We start from the raw sequence: 9,724 nt of genomic DNA, 5'->3' as shown, positions 1-9,724 counted from the left end.
ATGCCTTCCGGAAGTCCAGGAAGACTATGTCCACTGCTACCCCTGCATCTAATGATCTGGTAACCTGATCATAGAAGGCCACCAGGTTGGTCTGACAGGACCTGCCACTGATGAACCCATGTTGGAGTTCTTCTTTCTTCCTGCTCAGCCTGGCATCAGTGTGAGTGTGCCCAAAAGGAAGTCCCCTGCTCGCTCCAAAGTAGAGGCAGGCCACCCTAGAGCGGTGGGAGAAACCTGCAGACAGAGGGGGGTACATTCCTAAGGCAAGCAAGATCACCCAGAGCAGCCAGCCCTTCTCCCTAGTTGAGAGGCCAGGGTTCAGGCGGCTCATGGCACATGTGGCCCCACCTTACCAAGTACCCGCATGCACCACCTTTAGCAGAACAGTGGTGCCCTCCCTCTATGAGACATGCAGGGGGACTTGAGGGAGGAGCTGCGCAAGGCAGGGCTGCAGGTAGCCTTGGACTTCACCTGGGACATCTGGAGCAGCCGGGGTGGCAATCATGCCTACCTCTCCCTCACAGGGCACTGGTGCGATCATTCTAATCTATAGTGAGTCCATGAGTTTCTGTACCTCATGGAGGCGGATGAGGTGAAGTCCATAGGCCCAGCTGTGAAAAGTGATTTGTAATTTGTTGCCTCTCAGGATCAGGCCTGAGAGACTGAAGGCAGAGTGTTTTTTGGTGAGAAATGTGCCCCCACAGGTAGTTGGGTTTGGTTGTCTTTGATATATTCTGGTGTGCAGCTTGTGGGAGTACTGGAGATAGTTGGCAGGTTTTGTGTTTTGAGCTGTAGGAAGTTGGCTTCAATTCTGGTGATGAGGTTAGGTACTCGTTTGAATGTACAAATCACTTTTCAGAGCTGGGCCTATGAACTGCACTTCATCAGCTTCCTAGGTAGTAGGTACAGAAACTCATGGACCTATACAAAGTGGAGTTCTAACACACTGCAACCTGCCGGACATCTGACTCCCCAGGTACCTCTGCACTTTTACCTGCACGGCTACATCCTCCCCAGCCTATCCTCACCTCCTGATGCCTCCATTTCCATTTTCACTGACTGGCTTTCCTGCCTCCATTCCATGCCAGGCCAGCGTCTGGCTTCTTTACTATTCATAGTATCATAGTAGCTGGGGTCAGGAGGGACCTGAACAGATCATCTAGCGTGACCCCCTGCCACAGGCAGGAATGAATGCTGGATTCACAAGACCCAGAGGAGGGCCACCCGCATGATCCGGGGACAATAGGGCAGACCCTACAATGAGAGACTGCAGGACCTGAACTTGTTCAGCCTTCACAGGAGAAGGCTGGGGGGGGACCTAGTGACTGTCTATAAACTCACTAGGGAGAACCAGAAGCGTTTGGGAGAGAACTTGTTTCCCCTAGCCCCCCCCTCCCCCCCGGCATAACAAGGAATAATGACCACAAGTTGTTGGAGAGTAGGTTTAGATTAGACATCTGTAAGAATTACTCCAAGGGAAGTGGTGCTGGCTCCTACCCTGGGGGTCTTTAAGAAGAGGCTTGATGCCTACCTGGCCGGAGTCATTTCAGCCTAGTTTTCTCCTGCCCAGGCAGGGGGTTGGACTTGAAGATCTACAAGGTTTTTTTTGTTTTTTTTTTCCCCTGTTTTTTTACACCGGTCCTGGAAGCACTGCAATACCAGGTCAATGCATGGAGTGGATGGAGCACGCTCCAGTTCCACCACCCAATACCAAAAAGAATCTGCTCAATATAGACCAAGATCTACAAGGTCCCTTCGACCCGACTTCTATGATTCTATGATGATTCTATGATTTTATGACTCCAGACAGGTGATCATCCAACCTCCTCTTGAATTTGCCCAAGGTAGGGGCGAGAACCATTTCCCTGGGAAGTTGGTTCCAGATTTTGGCCACCCTAACTGTAAAAAATTGCCTTTTGATTTCTAACCTAAACCTATTCTCCATCAGCTTATTACCATTGTTTCTCGTCACCCCAGGTGGTGCTGGGGAGAATAGGGCTCTTCCTATTTGCTGATGATCTCCCCTGATGAGTTTGTAGGCAGCCACCAGGTCCTGCCTCAGCCTCCTCTTGCCGAGGCTGAACAGGTTCAGGTCCCTCAGTCTCTCCTCATAGGGCCTATCCTGCTGCCCTCTCACCAAGTGGGTGGCCCTCCTCTGAATCCTCTCCAGGCTGGCCACATCCCTCTTGAAGTGCGGCACCCAGTACTGTTCGCAGTACTCCAACTGCGGCCTGGCCATCCAGGACCAGGAGACACACCAACTGCAGGTACTTCCCCAGCCTGACAAAGGGTTTTGGAACCCGAAAGCTTTCTAAGATATATTTCTCTAACTATTCCCTTTTTTTCCATAATAAACATATGGACATAAAAAACACAAGATAAGCCATCACATACCATGAGTAACATATATCCAACACAACATCTTTATTTCTCACTGTCAATTCCTTTATAAAAAGAAAGGCTCTGTGACAGTTCAGTTTATCTACCTTAGATGCTGCTGGTGCTATTGGTGCTGAGCCACCTACGTTATTTTTACCTGCTGCCATTGACAGTGGTGGACTGGCTCAAGGTTGTAGGGGAGGAGGAAGCCTCACTGAGGCACACTCTCATGTTGTGCAGAGGCCCCAGTGCCAGGAAGGGCACACCCAAACACACACACACAGTGTCACCCAACCATGTCACGAGTTTTGCCTGCCTACGGCCAGAGGTGCAGGACCCCAGAACCCAGACTCCCCCTGCACCTATCTCCTTGACAGCTGGCAGGCTTCAGGGCCTAGCAGGCCTGCAGTATTTTGCACTCCCCTGCACCCTAAGAGAGAGACAGTTGCACAAGCACCCATGTCATGAGTTTTGCCTGTTAGCAGCCAGAGGTGCAGGGCCCCAGAACCCCCCCTGCTCCTAGCTTCTTGACAGCTGGCAGGCAGGGGCTAGCAGGCCTGCAGTTTTCACTCCCCTGTACCTTACACACAGTGTCACCTATGTCATGAGTTTTGTTTGTCAGCAGTTTGAGGTGCAGTTTCCCAGAAACCCCTGCACCTATCCACTTGAAACTTAGCAGGTTGGTGGCCTCAGCAGGGGCTAGTACCCCTGCAGTTTTCACCCTCTGTGGCTTAACACACACGACACAAGTTTTGCTTGTCAGCAGCTTGAGGTGCAGTTTCCTAGAAATGCCTGCACCTATGTCCTTGAAACTTGACAGGCTTCATGCCCTCAGCAGAGACTACCGTCCCTGCAAGTTTCATCTGAATCAGCCAAAAAACAAAGTTATAGTTACTTAATTGATTCCCCGTTATACTGTATGGCTGAATCTTTCCGAATCGGCTCCAAATCTTCCAAAGCCGATTCAGCCAAATCAGATTGGAAAAGTGATTTGAATCTCTGGATCGAATTGCTGGCATCCAAACTGGTCAAATCCAAATCTGAATCCCTATTCACACAGGCCTATTGTTTAAGGCCAGAATGGCCCATTCAGTCCTCTCGGAGCTCCTGGGTAGCACAGGCCAGAGACCCCTGTGCACAAATGCAGGAAACATCCTCATAGTCTCAAGGGCCCTTGGCCCATCTTCTGTTCCAGGTTCTTGGGTGTCAATCCTTCTGTACCTTTTTCTCGCATGTTTGGTGTTTAATGAGTAATAAATATTTTTCCTGCCTTGTCTCCTCTGCTGTGGTGTCTCTTCTGCGCTGCTTGTATCCTGAGCCTGCCCCTTTACAGTTCCCACAGAAAGTCTTCGACAGCCAAACCTCCAGCAAACAGGAAGCATCTCCTCAATCAGCCCAAACGAACGAGACAACATGGCCCACTTCAGCCTTACACGTGAGGACAAGGGGACAGTTGCCAAGCTGTCCATCCTTCCAGTCACTCTCCTTTTCTTCTGCCCTTTGAACACACCACCTGCCATTACTACCATCTAGTTTACTGAGGTCCTTAGAGCATCCTCACCCGGATGTAATATTATATATACATATATAGATACACGCACACTTAACATACAAAACCTGCGGAATCTGTCACAGGAAGCCTTTAGCTGCAGCTGAAACAAATGTGACTAGGTGGAGGATGGTTTAGATCGGTGTTTATCAACCCATGGGTCGCGACCCAAAAGTCGGCCACAAGAATATATAAAAGGGTCACAAACAAACTTTAAAAATGGATTCTCCTTTAAAGGAAAAAAAATGGGAAACAGTGGGTTTTCCCTTGCAGGCTGGCAGACTTGTAGCCTGTAAGGAGCTGTTTGGGGCCCCCTCTACTCCATACCCCCCCTACCCCCTCTGCCCCACACACAGGAGGCTGGGGGCAGTGGGGCAGGAGTGAGGGGCACTGGATGGGGACTGGCCACTGATGTTTACAAATGGGTCCTGATACAAAAAATGAGAACCACTGGTATAGCTGATGTACTGAGGTCCCTGCCAGCTCTATGACTGAAATAGCAGAGAGCCTTTTGCTCTGCCCTGCCCTGCCTATCACTGCAGTAACAGCCTCCTCTACCATGTGAGCACTAACCTGCTTGCAGGTGACTTAGAGACAGAGCCTCTACACCCATCATTCAAGCAGGCAAGTTCAAGGCTACAGGGAACAAAGAGAAAGCAAGCAGCTAGATGAATTCAAGCTGCCAACAAGGTTAAGAAAGTTCAAGGCTTTTTTAGCCTCTACTCCCTTTTTCATTGTTAAGCACTGAACTCCTAGAAAAACAAAAAAAGAGCAGAAATAACAGCATCTCTTGGGAGAAAGCCAGCTCCTGTCAGGCCAGGCTCCTGCAATGCAACGCAGACTGAGCAAGCCACTGACAATAAGGCTGGTAGGGGGCTTTCCCGCCACAGACTGTGCCTGGGTCAGGCTGAGGCTGACATTCTGTTGTGTTCACCAGTTGCATCTCTCTGAGACACCTGTTAGCTGAGGGGGCTAAACTGGCCAATGATTTTTCCAGACTATGATTGAGGTTCCCCATGGCATCTGCAGAGGGACAAAGGTGTTCCCTCTGAACTTAGCAGGACTTGTGCCACACATCACTCACTAGTACTACGTCTGAAAGAGACTTGGGGGGTCATGATTGGCCACAAGATGAATATGAGCCACCAATGCTATCCCACAGTTGGCAAAGCAAATAAAACCCTGGCTTGCATCTACTAATGCATCTCAAACAAGACCCAAGATGTCATTCTTCCACTTTACTCAGCCTTGGTGAGGTTGCAGCTGAAGTACTGCATCCAGTTCTGGGCTCCACACTTTTAAAAGATGTGGAGAATCTCCAGAGTCCAGAGGAGAGCCACATGCATGATCAGAGGTCAAGAGAGCAGGCCTTATGAGGACAGGCTGAGAGGCATGGGACTCTTCAGCCTGGAAAAGCATAGGCTCAGAGGGGGCTTGGTGGCAGACTGTAAGTACATAAGGGGTGTGCATCAGGAACTGGGAAAATATCTGTTCACTAGGGTTCCTGTAGGAAAGACAAGGTTCAATGGCCACAAACTACTGGAGGACTGTTTTAGACTGGACATACGGAAAAACTTTTTTACTGTCCAAGTGTCCAGAGTGTGGAATAGACTCCACCCAGAAGTGGTGCAAGTACCTACTCTGGACATGTTCAAGTTGCATTTGGATACTTATCTTGCTGGGGTCATCTGACTCCAGCTGACTTCCTGCCTTTTGGGAAGGTAGCTGGATCCGATGACCTCGCAAGGTCCCTTCCAGCCCTAATGTCTATGAAATCTATGAAATCATGCCAGAAGACTTTTGGATGAGGCTGCGAGGTGAAAAGCAAGCCTCCCTGGCAGATATGATAATCTAGCAGTGTGCCAGACACCTAGAGAGCAGCAAGACCGCTGCACTCCCCAGACAGCTGTTATGGTGAGCTGCTGGCAGTGCACCATGTGTTACTGAGAGCCTAGGAGCTGCACGGGCACCACTGTGCTGCAGCCCAGAAGCCTCTCGGCACAGTTACACAAAGTGGGTGTTCAGGTGGGAGGCTGACGTGCTGCCCAGCTCCTAAGCAGTGGTGTAACTAGGGTGTGGCAATCAGGGCAGCTGCCCCCAGGTGTCCACCTGGGGACAGACTCAGACACAAGCATGGGCAAATTGGGCAGCCACCCAGGGCCCAGACAGAAAGGGGCCCCACATTTTTTTTTAAAGTTACAATTGCAAAAAAAGTTTGAATATTGTGCATATATGGGACTGGCAATGTTATCAACTGAGAACAAACTATTTAAAGACATCAATACCACAGATGTGATAAAGACTTTGGCAACAAAAAAATCGTTATCTCTGGCGGCGAAAGGGGGCCTGATACTAAAAGTTTGTCTGGGGCCACCAGGAGTCTAGGTACAGCACTGCTTGGGAAGCAGAGAAAATGGTACTGCCCCAATTGTACAATCGTACCAGCAGCCTGGTGGCAACCAGGTGCCACTGCCCCTGCATATGGCACTGCCTTGGCCGCATCACTTCAGCTTTGCTCCTGAGCAACACGTAACCTAGTGTTATGCTGGTGCTGGCACTGTGGAAGGAAAAATGAACTCAAAAATCCAGACCTGGGAAGTTTAGCTCCTGAATGGGCTCATGGAAGTTACAGAGGGGGACACACTCTGCTTCTCTTAAGCAAGTGGAGTTCTTCTATCTGGTGGAGACTTTATCTATACGATATGTGGGTATGTAATTGGAGAGCAGTGGTAATTTTATTGCCACATATATGATCATTGCATTCTACTCTCCCTGCCCCTGGAAGGAAAGATGAGGGAGATGCTACGGCAGGACCTACACCAAGCATATTCAACTCTTCTCTATCTGCAATAGCTGTTTTTTCCAGTCATAGGAAAAAAGGTCTTTGCCTTTATGCTGCTGCTGTATCAGCTGCTGGTCCTGCTTTGCAGAAAAGTTCAAATTCAAGAACCAGAAAGGGCAGGAAACACTGATCCAAATCAAACAACATACCTCTCCCAACCTGCGCTGATGTAGACTCATCCCATACTGCTGAATCGTGTGAAGCCTATAGGGCAAGGGTGGGCAAAATGCAGCCCAGGGCCTGGATGTGACCTGTCAGGCCATTCTATCCAGCCTGCAGGGCCCCTAAAAATTTTTTTTAAATAATATTTATCTGCCTTGGGCTGCATGTGATGTGGCCCCTGATGGCTTGCCAAAACTCAGTAAGCAGCCCTCTGCCTAATATAATTGCCCACCCTGGCTATAGGGTTATCTGAACTACCACCTGGGTAACAGGTGAATTCCCCCACAGCCCAGAGAAAAGCAGCAAAGGGCAACCATGTCCTCTGCTAACAGAAATAATTGTTGCTTCTTTTGGCAAAGCAAATTTCCAACAGCTCTATAGACAACAGCCTGCCCTGTCCTTAAAAGCCTAATGCAGAGCACCCTTCCCCCCCACTGGGAAGCAGAGAAAATGATACTGTCCTTGGGATAATGAAAGGTGCTTATGGCAGCTACCAGCTGAGTTTGATCTCATGTTGTGATAGGTTGGAGTGCTGCTGTATTCAGAATGATGTTACCAAACAAAACTTGCTTCCATGATCACAGACCTAGTTAAAATTAATGGGTGTGCAACACATTCTTTTCAAACCAGTGCAAGGAGCAATTAAGCCCTTTCAGTAGAGGTAGTTGAATGTAGTAGAGTTTGCCTGGGGCTCATGACAGGTCAAAGCTCAGCTGCCTGGGCTGAGGGGTTTCCCCAATTGCAGGGGCTAAGACATGCGTCTTATGGCCTGTGCACATTAGAAACAGAAAGCCTGGAAGAATCATTGTGAGCGTGGTCCCAAGAGGAAGCAGGGGGGCAGGTTCTAGGGCACAAAGCTTGTTGAAGTGACACATGGAGATTTCTGACTGATTTCTACTGTGTTCAGGGAAATTGCTTTACCTAATTTTGTTCTTGTTAAAGATTACACCAAAAATATACCTGATCCAGGCACTGACTTCTTATCGTAATAGACATGACGCTGCCAGATCCCAAACGCTGACTCACTGCCAACATTCCTCCCGTTCCCAGGCAATTGATAAGAAAACTGTGGCAACCAACCTTCAGCATGTGATCTCAGCCAACTTCCTGGGTGTCTCACCAGCCAGCTGCATACCAGGACACAGCCCAGAGCAAGCACTGGTAAAACTGAGACTCCCTGGGGGCTGTGGGAGCAGAACACACCACCACACCCAGACTATTCACCTCTTTCTGCAGCTTTCAACAGTTGGCCATGAGATTCTGCTGCTACATGCCAGGGCCGGAGTGTGCAGCGCAGTTTAACACAGTCACAGTCCTCCTGCTTCAACAGGATCCAGATAGCACCAGTGGGCAATCTCTTCCTGAGAGTCCCTTACCTGCATCTTCTCCCTCCTTATCAGCATCTCCTGAGAGTGTCTTGAATTTTCATAGGTCTTCCCCAAAAATCCATATTTACACCCTATTTTTATACGTGGGCTATTTAAATTAACATTCTGATTGGAGTTATTCAAATTACTTTGCTACACTGAGACTTTGGGAACTGGATTGGACCAGTTTCTGTGGACTTGGAAGATGCCAGTTGGCTGAGGCCTTTTCCCTTGTGAAAAGTAAAATCCTGGGTGGGAGGACTTCTTATCTTTTTCCCCCACCACCTGGGAAAGCAACTTGCCATGAGCCATTTATTTTTTTTGATTATTCAGATGTTACAACTAGCCAAGGCTTACACTAGAACAGGCTTCCTGGCCTGCTTTAGGCATGTTTCTGCACTTTAGCTGAATCCATCAAAAGTGGCCAAAGCTGACAACAGGTTAAGAAAGACACTACTATTGCAATAGGATTCTAGCTGACTACATACAGCTCAATTGTTATCAAAAGGCAGAACATCAGTTGTTACTTTTCACTGCTGTTGCAGTTTTCCAAAAAGCAGTTACAGTATAACCTCATAAAGCTGGTGTATACTCAGGACCGAGCACCCAGCACCTGCTGGATTTTTTAAACTGGGGTGGTAGCCGGTCACAGAGCTGGGGGAGAGGGGGGGAAGGGCGTGCGGGGAAGCAGTGGCCGGTCCTAGAGCAGCAGTCGCACGCAGAACGATGGCGTAGGGTGGTAGATGGTACCAGCAGCTGCCGCGTGCAAGCTTCCCCCTCTGCTGCTCCGGGACCGGCCACTGCTACTCTCCATTGTGCCAGATTTTCAAGAATTCTGGATTTTTTATATCCAGATTTATGAAGTTATACTGTATTCATTCTTGGCCCTCTCTCATATTGGAGACTTCATACACAGATTCTTATTCTACTTTCCCAGGCCACTGCTTATGACTTAAATGCAAATTTATCAATTATTGATTGCACATAATATTCATAATTCAAGCTTTTGCTAGGTCCATAGTCTGCACCAATCAGTGTGGTCTATCAGTCACACACCCTGTCCACAAGAATATTAACATCAATACCTGGGAGGCTTGAGCACTGAATCATCCCCAGTGGTGCTATGGAATGTGACAAGGCATTGACCATTTTGAGCAAACTCACCTTACTATGGAGGCAAATAGATGAGAGAGAGAAAATGAAAGAGTTGTGACAAAACATCACCAAGATCCACTCCTTCCTTCTGGAACCATGTGTACTTTACTGTCCGAGCCCCCAAGGTCTGAAACAGTCTGCCAGCGGAGGTGGTTCAAGCACCTACATTGAACACCAAATTGGATGCTTATCTTGCTGGGATCCTATGACCCCAGCTGACTTCCTGCCCTTTGGGCAGGGGGCTGGACTCGATGATCTCCCGAGGTCCCT

Source organism: Crocodylus porosus, unplaced genomic scaffold, assembly GCF_001723895.1.
Source record: "Crocodylus porosus isolate Cpor-Errol unplaced genomic scaffold, CroPor_comp1, whole genome shotgun sequence".
NCBI classification, from domain to species: Eukaryota; Metazoa; Chordata; order Crocodylia; family Crocodylidae; genus Crocodylus; species Crocodylus porosus.
This window is presented reverse-complemented; position numbering follows the sequence as displayed.